Source organism: Danio rerio, chromosome 1 (assembly GCF_049306965.1).
Source record: "Danio rerio strain Tuebingen ecotype United States chromosome 1, GRCz12tu, whole genome shotgun sequence".
In the NCBI taxonomy this organism is placed as follows: Eukaryota; Metazoa; Chordata; class Actinopteri; order Cypriniformes; family Danionidae; genus Danio; species Danio rerio.
The window spans coordinates 29618197-29633267 of record NC_133176.1 but is presented as its reverse complement, the minus strand read 5'-3'; positions in this window follow the sequence as shown (position 1 = coordinate 29633267).

Here is a 15071-nt window from a genome sequence, read left to right as displayed (position 1 = left end):
CTAAAACTTTCCGCTGAAACCATTGGTCAGAATGCTGAACGGGTTGTCACATGACCCGCTGGTATAACCAGACTTTACCCCAAACATCCTCGGAGAAGGTCCGAACAAAGAACTCACAAAAAGGTGGCCTTCGGGCCACGCGACTCTTCTAAGCCGCATGGACTTTTTCCCGCCACGCTTTTCTTTATTTTCCGGCAAAGTAAACTCAGTTTAAAGTTTGCCATCGCGTTGCTCAGAACTGTATTACAAACTCAACGCATCAAGAAGGACATAAAAGGAGTTTCATCAGGACGGAAGCATAAAGAGAGGGACCCCAGACATTAAGTCCAGGTACTTTTAGTTATGCGATTAAGCTGTGCCCCTTTTATCAAAAAGGTGTTTTTTATGATCTTGGTGGTCCTTAATGGTGCGTGTGGAACTGAAAGTTTTGTCACTGTTTTATCTGAAATCTCTATTTCCAAGCTTTACTATTTCTCTTTGTTGTTACACGTTCTATAGACCCGATATCTCCACGTGTTTTACCTTTGTTCTGTGTTTAATGTATGTTTGTGCGTTTGTTTGTTCGTTATGTCTGACTAGTAAATAAATTCCATTATAATCAAATGAATTGTATTGATTGCCTCACGAGAAAATGTCACTGAAATACAGATTCCCCTGCCTAGCTATTGTTTAACATTTTTGAATGATTAACATACTTCGCAAGAAGTAGCAATTAAATTCCTTTTTTCTAAATGAATAGATTATTACCGTGTCCGCTCGGAAGAGCGGCGGCTTTGCTTGTGTTTGTTTGGTCAAATTAACAATAAATTGATCCGGAATATTAATGATTAATAATAATTCGTTATTGTTGATAATTAATATTCATAATCTGGGAATCCGCTCGGTCGCGCGAGCATGATTATATACAATCATATGTTTGTTTGACCAAGCTGACTGAAGCTTAAGCCGGAATATTAATAATTAAGAATAAACCGTTAATGTTGATTATTAATATTCATAAAATGAGCTAATTTCTGTTACACCATTTACAGACATTATTAAAAAAAAAAGTTTAATTCTTGTTTAGCTAGAGACTTTTCTTTTACTGGTCTGGTGCTATTATCAAAAGCAAAGAGGCTTTCAAGATTAGTGACTGAGGTTTAGTGGTTACCTACTTCACTTCATTTAATCAGACATTAAAACTAAATTGGCTAAAAAGAAAACCTGATTCAATGTGGAATATTTTTCCCAAATTTATTATTTATAAAATTGGAGGTATTGCTTTTCTGTTACAAAGCCCCTGCTCGAAGGAGCAAACGAGGGATGGTCTGTAAAAAAATTGCATAAAAATGGGAGTGTCAATTTGGGCATGCACTGATTTTTACACACACACACACCCACACACACACACACACACACACACACACACACACACACACACACACACACACACACACACACATACACACACACACACACACACAGGGGAGAAAGACTGACTGTGTTTACATGGACATCAGTAATCGAATTATTTGACAAATTATTAAATAGTGGACTTTAACTGCAGTTTGGTTCTTTCATTCAGGGAATTCATTCATCCCCTTCGTGACAAACCAGATATTTGATTTGAGGAACTGCTCTAAGCGTGTATTTTTCATGGAATGTTTAATACCGCATGGCGAATGAGAAAAAAAAAACTCTGCATTTCTCGGTAACTTAGATGCATTCAGTAGGTAGCGTCTGAAAGCTGTGTGTGCTATTCCTGTCACAAAATGCGGCGAAATCCTACACGACGCTAAGTTTGATTGTGGCGCTAACATGTTTACACTCGGAGTATTAGTTAGCTTGATACAAACTAACTTTGCCATCTGAATAAACAAAGACCACTGGTCGCTCACTTACCAAATCTGTAGAGACAGGACAATCAACAGCAACTAGGCCGCGTCTTTATTAAGAGGAGACAAAAACCAAATCGAATCTCACCATTTCTAGATGAGAAAAGCTCTTGGGTAAACAATGTTCCTTAGACACGTATTGTTGTTGAGTGTGCACTGTCCAGCTGGGCTCTTATGGAGAGAAAATGAAAACAAAACCTTCAGTGCAGCAAATTATAAAAGCAACACTGCACACTTGTTTTGACAACACAACGTGGCGTCTCTCTGCCATCTGAACACTGTAACATTAATGAATATCAATGTAGTTGCACAATAGAGTGCGCTGACAGGTCTTACCCGTGCATTAATGCAGCACACTCAGAGAAGGCAGTCACAGGTACAGATGTCCAGTCTACACGCTGGAATACACGCTACGATCTCATGGTAGTAATTAAAGTGAATCACTGAAGTGACTGCATTTTGGAACAGAGATGAGGTTCTCAAGGTAAATGCGTACCTTGGCACAAAGGGTCAAACAACAAAAAATAAGGTCAAAAATCTTGGTGTGCCTTTAGAGTCAGATCTGAGTTTCAATAGTCATGTCAAAGCAGTTAGTAAATCAGCATACTATCATCTGAAAAACATTGCAAGATTTAGATGCTTTGTTTCCAGTGAAGACTTAAAGAAACTTGTTTATGCTTTTATCAGCAGCAGGGTGGATTACTGTAACTGCCTCCTCACCGGTCTTCCCAAAAAGACAGAAAGTTGCAGCTCATCCAGAACGCTACTGCCAGGATTCTGACCACAACCAGCAAATCAGGGAACATCACACCTGTCCTCAGGTTTTTACACTGGCTTCCAGTTACATTCTGAATAGATTTTAAAGTATTGTGGAATTTTAAGATCTCAGGACCATTTGCTTTTCCTGAGTGGGTTCACCTGTGGACCACTTTAAATGCTTGTGTGCGGGAAAGAGACGTGAGTTCCGAGGTGGTGACTTTTGGGTTCCGCTGGGCTGTCTCTCGGGGGCAATATCCCCTCCGGAGATGAAGATAGTTAGTTAGACAGTGTCGCGACTGTCAGTGACCACCTGAGGGCGCTGTAGTTCAATGGACACTGAGTGGAATTACAGCGCCCAAAAAACTACATTTCCATACATTCTTTCGCGCACACACCCGGTCTGTCATCTACACTGATTTACAACCTCAGTTGTCTCTGTTTCCCCGTTGATTACCTGGACTATATATTCAACCATTCCACCTCTGTTTGTTAGTTGGTCGTTGTCGTTCCTGTTGGTATGTTCCCTGATTCCAGTTTATGTCCTGTTCTTGTGCTAAAGTCTAGTTCTAGTTTAGTCTGTTTGAGTTCCTAGTTTGTTTGTCTATCTTGTCTCCGTATTCCAGTATGTTTAGTATTTCGAGTTTTTGATTTCTGAGCCCTGTCTCCGTTTTGTGTTTCTTGTTTTGTTGTTTATTTGTACTTTGCACTTTGGACACCTTGTTTTCTGTTTGATGCACATTGTAAATAAACTGCACTTGGATTTTACACCCGTTTTTGTTACTGTTTTGATCACTCTAACGTGACAGAGTTGGTCGTTCTCGGGCTCAGGAATCAAAAACTAGAAATACTAAACTTTTTGGAATATGGACACAAGATAGACAAACAAACTAGGAACTCAAACAGACTAAACTAGAACTAGACTTTAGCACAAGAACAGGATATAAACTGGAATCAGGGAACATACCAACAGGAACGACAACGACCAACTAACAAACAGAGGTGGAATGGTTGAATATATAGTCCAGGTAATCAACAGGGAAACAGAGACAGCTGAGGTTGTAAATCAATGTAGATGACAGACGGGGTGTGTGCGCGAAAGAATGTATGGAAATATAGTTTTTTGGGCGCTGTAGTTCCACTCAGTGTCCATTGAACTACAGCGCCCTCAGGTGGTCACTGACAGTCGTGACAGACAGGGCTTCATATGTGAGATAGTTGAGTTAGGGGGGGTAATAAATGTTTAGCTGACCACCACCTTAGCCTAAGCCTCTCTCCTGATCAAGTCATGTGTTGGAGTGAATCGTGGAGTCCAGCCCCGCCTTCTTTCCACATTTTATGAATGAACTGAGTATCCTGGCCCCGCCTCCAGTCTGAGGATAAACGAATCCTATAGCGTGCCTGATCATAGAAGTTTTGCTCTTTCCTACTTTGTATGATTACGCTGGTGCCTTTTTCCTTGGCTGAGTCTCAAAGGCTGTGTGGAGGCAAATGTGACATCATCGCGGAGTTTGCGGATGTTCGCTTTGGGTGCGCATGACATGATTTTGGCTGGTGGTGCGCACAGCATTTTTTGAGATTCGAGCAAACAGTGCACGCGGCCCCACATTTGATTTGAATTGAATATAAAACACTCTGAAAAGATTTTGTCTAAAACAGTACGACTGTACAGACATCTTTATGATCCGTGATCATAGATACAACCTAATGATCAATAATTCCTGGCTAGAAATTGCAACAGCCGTGGAAAAGGAGAAAGTTTTTGTTAAAAGGTTTAGAAAAACCTGAGGGAAAAGTTTTTAAAAAACAAAAGAGGCCATGGCAAAAGTGAGCCAGGTACACAATAACAGAAATATGTTTTTCTACCAGTCATAGATTTTACACTTATGCATATATAAATTTGATATACAATTGTGAATTTAAAACAAATTAATAGTTAAAATTATAATTAAGGAACAAATAATTTCTTTGATAACTGGAAAGAAATATTTAAACGTATCGGTTTACAATACACTGATGGCCTGTTTGTCTAGGTTTTATTGGTGATAACTGTCAGGAATGTTGGACCACTATTGTCTTTTTTGCTTAAGTATAGGACAGAAACTAGCCAGACAGTAATGTGTGAATTGTGGAGTGTACTAAATCTAAAAAAAAAAACAAAAAAAAAAAAACATCTGTATTTTTAAGTAAGTGTGCTCTTTTATTTTGCTTTTATTCTTGCCATAATACAAAATAATACTGTAGAGCAACCCATGTTCTATTGTCATTAATATTTTAATAAAACTTTAATAGGTAAAACTGTCCGAGATGTGAACAAAAGAAAGTAATGCATCAAAGTTTGATTGAAAAAATCTTGAATTGTTATAAAAATCCTTATACTCATTGAAATGATTTATAAAAACAATAAAAATAATTTGCTTAAAAATACTGAATAATATTTATGATATAATGTAGTTCAGGAAATTTTCTACTTCTCTGTTTATCCATCTGATTTTAATTTCTTTTGACCGCCCCCTGTCGTTTTAAAGAATATCACAACGGCGAACGCGGCGAGTATAAAAGCCGCGCAAGGTGAAAGTATAAATCCAGCTTAATGCTGCATTTACACCAGACGCGGAAGAAGCATCAAGCCTGAGTTATTTACATGTTAAGTCAATGCAAAGACGCAAATAGACATCCTGTGACACGATACGCACGAATGGTACGTTAACCAATCATGAGCATGCTCTTGTGGGGGCGTGATTATGACATTGCGCCTGTTGTTGGTGTTCTCTATCCTACACCAACAACAGTTCATCAAACTGGGCTCGGCTCAGTCAGAAGCACCACTGAATGCTTCCATCATCAAGGTTAAGTTTCTGAGCTTCTGAGAGTTTATGAGCTCACAGAGCTGGGTGCACCTTTGAAAGGATCCAGTGCACTCAGGCACGGTTCCAAACGAATCAACGCTGTTTTTCAGCCTTCATAAAGCACAAAAACACAGTTATTTTCTCAATAATATCCATGTCAGCTACAGTCAATGGGCAGAAAGAAGCACTGCCCATGACACAAATCCTCGTCTGTTCTGAAGTGAATTTGATGCGCGAATGAAGCGGATTTGAAGCATGAATGAAGCGGATTTGATGCATGAATGAAGCGGATTTTGATACACAAATGAAGCGAGTAAACTCAAATGTTAAAACAGTATAATGCTGCAGTCACACTAGAGTTTGAGCTTGCGAAATTCTGTCGTACAGCACTGCAAAAAGGAGAAGGATTGAACAAGATGATAAGACATTAAAAAAAGCGAGCAATTGCTCCATATTTTAAATTCCTGTACAGAGAGTAATTTGATCCTCGATTGGTCTCACGCAGTCAAGTGATGCGATTTCGCAGGTCAGAGTTCACCAAGTTTGAACTTTTCAATGCAGTGAAGTGCGAAACTTGCCGCACGACCTTGCATTTCCTGTCTGACGCATGCGTATGAATGGTAGTCTATGGGGAGAAAAGTGCAGTGTGACTGCAGCTTTATTCAGTGTTAAGCGCACACACCACAGCTATAAAAAAGGTATTATCAATGAAGTGCAGATATTACAAGTCATTATGGCAACATCTAAAACAAAGAGATCAGCATTTGTTTTCTCCAGCTGAAGTTGATGTGCTCATGCACAGTTATAACAAATATGACCATATATTTAAAAAAAAGCAACACCACTGCATCGGTTAAACAGAAATAGTTAGCATGGGAAAGCATAGCTGCTCAAGTTAATGCGTAAGTTTACATTTAAAATTTTTAAGGTAAATGATAAATCCCTTCACCCCATTTTTCACTTGGCTCGATCAACCCCCTGCTGACTGTTTATTGGGCTGAACCAAAATGAACATGCAAGACACAGACTAGTTGTCAACTACTGAGTGTAGCAGATGTGGTAAAACAAGACTATAATAACAGAAAATTCCCAGCAATGAACACAGAATGCAGGAAGTGTAAATGAAAAGGGCACTGGGCTAGAATGTGCAAACCAAAGGCTGTAAGGCAGGTGACAACAAATGAGCTGAGTAAAGAGAACTTCTACTACAAAAAAAGCAAATGAAAGTCTAAATAGACAGTGTCACTTAAGGTGATACCCCAATACCCTTTAATATAGACACAGGGTGGTTGTTAATGTAATAAACACTTTAACATTTGAAAAACTTACCCCAAGATAAGTCTGGATTTTAAAAAATTCCACAGTGTAATGAAAGCAGTTTGTTGATGGTTTTTATCACTCCAATGGGGCGTTATTGTTCCAGGAGACTACCGTTTGGTATCAGCATAGCCCCAGAAATCTTTCAAAGGAAAATGAATGAACTTTTAGCAGACATGGAAGGAGTTGCAATGTATACGGATGACGTGATTGTTTATGGGAAAAACATGGAAGAGAATGACAGCAACTTAACCAGAGTGTTAAAAAGGATGGAAAATGTGGGTCTTAAATTGAACATGGAGAAATGCGTATTCAGGAAAGTGGAAGTGAAGTTCCCTGCACATGTAGTGGATGCTCAAGATGACAGAGCAGACCCAGAAAAAGTGCGTGCGATAAGTGACTTCAAATTAATCACTGATCACAAGCCGTTAATACCATTGATTAACAGTAAGGACCTAGACACAGTGCCAGTGAGGTGTCAGAGACTTATGATGAGACTCATGTGGTTCAATGCAAAAGCAGAATACGCACCAGACAAAAGTTTGGTCGTTGCAGATGCACTGTCCGGAAGCCCACTGAATACTACAGAGGAGACACAGAAGGATAAACAATTACAGATGGTGGAAAGATAAATTGTGAATGGATGACAAGAATACAACAAAAATGTTCCCAGCAGTCCACAGAGTTTTTACAAATTAAAAGACTCTTTGTCAGCAACTGAGGGGTTAATAGTCCTAGGGAATCGTAAAGTAATTCCTAATTTAATGAGACAGAAGATGCTCAGCAGAATTCACGATGGACACCAAGGCTTATCAAAGTGCAGAGCGCATGCTCAAGAGACTACATGGTGGCCTGTCAACACTGGATCTGTGTATGCATTAAGGAAAACAATATCTAGTGACTACTAGATACAATGATCCGGTACCAGCCCTTATGTATTTTTGACCTACACCTACAGGTGTTAGCCCGGCAGAATTGCTCATGGGCAGGAAAATAGGCGAGGCGTAGTACTCAAATCTCATTTTTTGTTAGATCTGATTTTTTTGCATGGCTGTTCACACTGCTCTTATAAATAAGAGACCCGCATGCACAAAAGTACATTACGGAGAGCACAAAATTTCTAGTTATGCACACAATGTGCATACTGCATGAATGAACTCATGAAGGGTTAATGAGAAGCTGCAGACTGAACTGTAAAGGCAGAGTTGGCTTATCTCTGTTTGCAGAGTTATTTAATGTTACTTCATTATAAACAACAGACATGTGCTCAAGCACCTGCTTTTTTTTCTCTCAGAGAGAAAGTTCGCCCTCCTTTGCACACGGATACCCTATCCGCAACACTCACGATGCTCTTTGGCTTCGCGATCAAATCAACCCATGCCTTAATTGGTAACACTTTACAGTAAGGTTCATTAGTTAATGCATTTACTAACATGAACTAATCATGAACAACACATGTACAGCATTTATTAATCATAACTGAACATTTACTAATGCATTGTTAAACATCCAAGTCCATGCTTGTTAACATTAGTTAATGCACCATGAGTTAACATGAACTAACAATGAACAACGTTTTTTTCATTAACTAACGTTAACTAACATGAACAAATACAGTAACATATTTATTGTTCATTATTTGTTCATGTTAGTAAATGCATTAATTAACATTACCTAATGAACCTTATTGTAAAGTGTGACCCCTTAATTGTTAATCAGATTAGTTAACAAGCACCAGTTTTACCTTTAAAATCTTTTTCAACTTGAACAACCAACTTTCTGGGGTAAAGTAATCTTCCTGTGTGCTATTCTATTATGCTACTGAGGAGTAGAGGATGTTTGCAGCACAGAATGATGACGCATGTCGCCCGAAGATTATGTAAAAGTCACAGGAAATCTGACATACCCGTCACACTGCAGTAGCATTGCAAAACATCAGATCTGTGTCTGATTTAAGACTACAGTACATATGAAAGTGGCACAAATCTGAATTGAAAAGATCAAATTCCATGCGGTTTGGGCTGTTCACACTGTCATTACCTGAGTCATATGAGGGAGAAAAAAAATCAGATTCGGGCCACATTTGCCTGCAGTGTGAATGTAGCCATACATACCTTACCCACCTTACCTACAAACTTAAAACCAAAGTGGCCAAACAAATCAAACACAAAAGAGAGACAAAGCAGCAAAAGAAAAACAAGCATACTGCTTTAACAGGTGACATGGTGTGATGGAATTACCAGTACTTAAACCAGGGGGATTCGGTCTTGTTGAAGTTAGACAATAAAGCCAAGTGGAAAGGACCTTCTATTATGCTAGAAGAGAGTGTGACCTTAAGGTCATATTCAGTCTTCAGTGAAACAGAGGGAGCAAAAAGGAGAAATTGCAGGCATTCTCAGTTGATTCCTAAGGGTGTTAAAGGAATTATTGAGGGAACAGAGGAGAGTTCAGAACAGTCATCACAAAAGGTTCAACCTCATGTGGACACTGATGAGAACAGTTCAAGGAAGCCCAACATCACAAGATCAGGCAGAGTGATTAAGCCTGTGGAGCGGTTAAACCTGTGGAAAACAATAAATAAATAAAATGTAGTAAAGTGGCTTTACTGAGCTGTTTGAAAAAGCTTGGTGATGACTGATATAATGTATATTTTTGCTGTGATGTCAGTAGTGCTAAAGTATTGTTGTTACATGTGACATAATTGTTCTAGTTTGAAAATGGTGTTTTAGACATCAATGTTGATTAATTGACTTATAGGGGAAGGTGTCAGGGTATTGTTGTGCAGTGTTCGGTTATATCCCGCCCACTAGGTAGAGCCAGAGTACAAGAGATGAGCAAGAAGTGTCACATTAGCGAGTAAGTCTGTTTTTCAGTTCCAGATGAGAACTGTTTTGATTGAAGTTTTCTTTAATAGATCCCTAAAAGACAACAGCCTCCTGATATTTGCGCACATGACAGATATAACCTTATATAGCCTGGTTGCAAAATTTTTTATATTAAATTATCTTTGTACTCAGCCAAAACACGTTACCTGAAACCAAGTAATAGATTCAAAAGATTGAAGAGTCGTTAAATATAGACAACAAGATGAATTATATATCACATTTCACAAATATAATGAGATGAGATCCAGTGGTAGATTCTTGATGAAGAAATGTATTCAAAGTACCCGGTGACTGCATGGGACATGCGCATGACAGAGTGTTGTTTGAGATCACGCGATGTGTGTTTTCAGTGGTGATGGAGATCTTTTCAGAAACGCTAGGTAAAACGACATGGACCGTTTTCATTCTAAAATGTCGTTTTATAACAAAAACGTATTAGTGTAAATGGGGCCTTAGTGAAAGTGTCTTCTTTTTTATCTGTTTAGGTGTGACTTTTATATTGCCCACAGGTGAGTTTAAAGGAGCATCACAATCTTATTTAGCCACAATTTTGAAAGTGTGCCAATAATTTTGTCTAACTGATTTTTGGAGATTTGTGTGACACAACAATGAACTGTTTATGAATAACAGGAGGCTCAAAGGGCAGAAATGTTGTTGTTGTTGTTTTTTCGCATATAACAACCATTTAGAATTATTGGTAACACTTTACAACAGTACATGAATAATGCTGTATTAATATGTAAACTAAACATTATTTTTTTTATGAATTAATGATGAGTTAAGGTATGCAATAAACATAAATTAACTTTAACTACAACATGATTCACATGAGTTTATGTGTGAATAACAGCTACCTTGATTACTTGTTAGTACATAATTGTTTGTTAACTAATGTATGAATTACCACATTAGTTTATGCTTAATTTAACCATGATGAACTCATGAAATGTTAATGTATAATTATGTTGGGACTTTACTTGGAGGGGCACATCATCATTAACCTATTCTTAACTACTCATGAACTCCTTAGGCATGTCCAACTAGTGAGTTTACACTGAATAACAATAGAAGTGTTCTGTCAACATCAACATGAACAGGAGTTTATGATTAGTTAAGGATGATTTAATAGTGATGTGCCCCTCTAAGCAAAGTCATGACATAACTATACATTAACAGCTCATGAGTTCATGTTGGTAACATTTAGCTTAAATGTTAATTAATACATTAATTAACAACATGTACTAAAAAGTAATTAAGGTAGTCTCATGTGACTCATGTTGTAGTTAAAGTTAATTCATGATTAGTGCATACCTTAACTCATCATCAATTCATAATAATGTTTAGTTTACATATAAATACTTCATTATTTATGTACTGTTATTGTAAAGTGTAACAAAATTATGTTAGCATAAATCCAACCTGTCTGTGAAGATGCCACAACACTTGCACTCCACTGGAGCTCACAAAAAAAAAAAAAAAAAAGAGAGAACATAATTGAAGCTTACAACCTTGTTTGTGGGACATCTATCACAAACCTTATCAGTCATACATCCATGCTCATTTTTTAAAAGCTGACCTATATTGTGTATGCTTATAATCTGTTTTCATGCCATCCTTAATTTATGGCTTTACTAAGCGTAGACTAATTTATACTGTTTACTTACTACATTTGGATTGAAATGCCCTTATGTTAAATGACAAAAAATTTGCAGCATGCCTTAAACAAATGATGACTGCTTGCTGAGAAGAGACCAAACATTAAAAAGGTTCAGTTTCAAAGCTCCCTTTATGAAAGGTGTCATTTTTTACCAGAAGTTAACTTAGTTCGAGTGTAAATCAACTTGCTCTGTTTTTTTTCAGGGAATGCTGTAAGGTTACCTGGAAAACACACCTTGACATACTCGCTAATATTACATTTTCTTTAACGCTGCCATTTATCACACACCCTCAACAGCTCCTCCTCTGTTCTTAACTGTAATATTGTTCGTTGTTGTTGAGGGAAGAAGAAGACAGGGTCGGCGATTCGGGTAAGCAAATGGCTTTATTAATTTTCAAACGCCACCACACATGTAGCAGTGAGTGTATGTGTGTATATGTGTGTTCTCTCTCTCCTCCCGGCTGCTCCTTCTCTTCTCCTTAAGAAGGGTGTCTCTCCGGCTCAATCACTAGAATAAACAGGTGTTATTTATTATTTCTGATTGGCCTGCTGATTAGCTGCCGGGCTCTGAGCATGCTCTCCCCCCTCATTGGGTGTTTGATCATGCTTACCTCTCCACATACCCCCACCGCCCGCCTCAGGCCGGGGAGCCGTCCAGCCTGCAGCGGTCCCTCCTTTTTAGTGAGATCGGTCAATGAGCTGACAAGGGCCGAATAATTAGGGACAAAACGCCTATAATATCCTGCCAGCCCCAAAAACTGTCTCACCTCCTTTTTGGTCTTAGGTCTCGGACAGGTTGCAATAGCTGCAGTCTTATCAATTTGGGGCTGCACCTGCCCGTGACCTAAGTGGAAGCCTAGATACCTTACCTCCACTCGCCCAATTGCGCACTTCCGTGGGTTAGCCGTGAGCCCGGCCCGTCTCAGCGCTGACAATACCGCCCTCAAATGTTGCATATGCTGCTGCCAGTCATTACTGTAAATGATGATGTCATCTAAATAAGCAGCGGCATATGCTGCGTGAGGGCCGAGTATTTTATCCATCAGGCGCTGAAACGTCGCCGGTGCCCCAAACAGCCCGAACGGAAGCGTCACAAATTGGTGTAATCCGAACGGCGTAGTGAAGGCTGTTTTTTCGTGGGATATTGGAGATAAGGGGATCTGCCAATATCCCTTCGTTAAATCCAATGTTGAGTAATACTGAGCAGCACCTAACCGGTCGAGCAACTCGTCAATACGCGGCATTGGATAGGCGTCGAATTTCGACACAGCATTGACTTTTCTATTATTCACACAGAATCGGACCGAGCCGTCCGTCTTAGGTACCAAGACAATCGGGCTGGCCCAGTCGCTGTGGGATTCTTCTACTACTCCCATTTTCAACATATTACTCAATTCTTCCTGAATCACTTTTTTCTTGTTTTCAGGCAGGCGATACGGCCAGGTCCTAACGACCACGCCCGGTTCGGTCTCGATGTGGTGCTGAATTAAATTAGTTCGACCGGGTAGGGGTGAGAACACATCAGAATACTCTCGTTGAAGGTGTCGGATATCGATGAGCTGGCTAGCAGAGAGATGATCGCCCCCGGTGACCAGAGCGCCCGGCCGCTGTCAGTCGGTGCTCTCTGGCCCCAGGTCATCCTCATTTGTAACCAGCGTAGCCAGCATCACCTCCTCCGGCTCCCTCCACTGTTTTAGCAGATTAATATGATATATTTGACGTGAACCAGCCCTATCCGAAAGAACTACCTCATAATCGAGATCGCTGACTCGTCGTGTGACCACAAACGGCCCTTGCCACTTGGCGAGTAATTTAGAGCTGGAAGTGGGTAGCAGTACAAGTACTTTATCTCCCTGTGAAAATTTACGGAGTTTAGTGCCCTTATCATATCGCCGGCGTTGGTCATCCTGGGCCTTAAGCAAATTCTCTGTAGAGAGCCGCCCCAGTGTGTGGAGTTTTGCTCTAAGGTCCAGTATATATTGAATTTCATTTTTACTATTAGAAGGCTCGTCCTCCCAAGCCTCTCTAATAACATCCAAAACCCCTCTGGGCTGTCTGCCATAGAGAAGCTCGAAGGGGGAAAACCCCGTGGAGGCTTGGGGAACCTCCCGCACAGCGAATAATAAGGGCTCTAACCACTTATCCCAATTTTTCGCGTCCTCGTGAACGAATTTACGGATCATTGATTTAAGCGTGCGATTAAATCTTTCCACCAGCCCGTCTGTTTGTGGGTGATAGACGCTGGTGCGAATAGATTTAATGCCCAATAATCCGTAAAGCTCGCGCATCGTGCGTGACATGAACGCGGTGCCTTGATCAGTGAGAATCTCCTTGGGGATTCCCACACGGGAGATGATGCGAAACAGCGCCTCCGCAACGCTCTTTGCTGAGATATTACGGAGCGCGACTGCAAATGGTTGTATTTTCTTTTGTCTGAGTGTCTTGGGTCACTCGATACACCCTATCATTAATAACCGCAAAATACGGATAGGAGAGGGGTCGATCAGGCTGGAGGATTTTCCCATCAATAACCTGCACTCTTTCGAGTGCATGTTTTAGTGTATCATCACGCGACTGCTCAAGGGGAAAGTCTTTACACCGGGAAATTCCCAGCCCTTCCCCTGAGTCAGCGCATGACGTCACTGCTTGGGATTCCCCCAGCTGAGCGACACGTCCCCTTATCCAGCGATTTCTTCTTCCAAGAAGCACCCGCACATAAAACTCCCAATAATCTATTAAATCCAGGCCAATTAGTTCCCAGAATTAGCGGGTGTTTGAGGTGCGGGTTAACTGCTACCTCTACTCTATGCTTTTTCCCCCGGAATTGAATGTCTATTGCCGTTAGCGGGTAGTGAATTATATCCCCGTGCACACACCTTACCCTTACCGTGCGGCTAGTATCCAATGCCGGGTCTTGAAGCAGGCTTTGGTGGATGGAGGTCTGGTTACACCCCGAATCCACCAAAGCTTGATACGTACCCCCTTTCATACTCACAGGTATCCGGTATAGCCCGTCGCGACCGGGGGCGATGACTGGCGCGGCGGGTACGCGGATCAACGCACTCACCTCCCTTTTGGGGAGCAACTTTTTAGTGCGCTATCCTCGCGCCCGCGGCGCCAATGCATCGGCCCAGACCTTCCCACTATACCCCCGGGGCCAGCAGGACCAACCGATTGAACCGGAGAGAGACCTGACGCTGTTTTAGAAGTAGCCAGGGGTCGAAACTCCACCCCTCCGTCCTGATAGGCGCACCCCTTCAGCGAGACCGGCTGCGGATCCGCCTTTACGCACTGCTGTCTGGGTGCTGGTGTGGGCGGTCTCCGCACTCTGGTCCTAGGAACAGGACGGGAGAGAGAGAGAGACAGAGAAAGAGGGGGAGAAGAGAGAGAGGTTATCTCGCCGACCCTGGACCTCGCCACCAGGTGATCCTCCGCCAGCTGGATGGCCATTTCCAGATCGTTCGGCATGTGGCACTGGACCCACTCCGATGTTCGGGAGGGGAGGCGGGCGATGAACTGCTCCAGCACCACGGTATCCATCAGCTGGGCTGTAGTTCGGCCATCCTGCACCAGCCATCTGCGGCAGGCGTCACGGAGCTGCTGAGCGAACACAAAGGGCCGGCCGTTTTCCTCCAGCTCCATGGAGCGAAAGCGCTGATGCTGCTCTTCCGGGTTGCGGCCGGCCCGCTGGATAATGGCTCGCTTTAGGTGAGCGTACACCAGGAGATTCTGA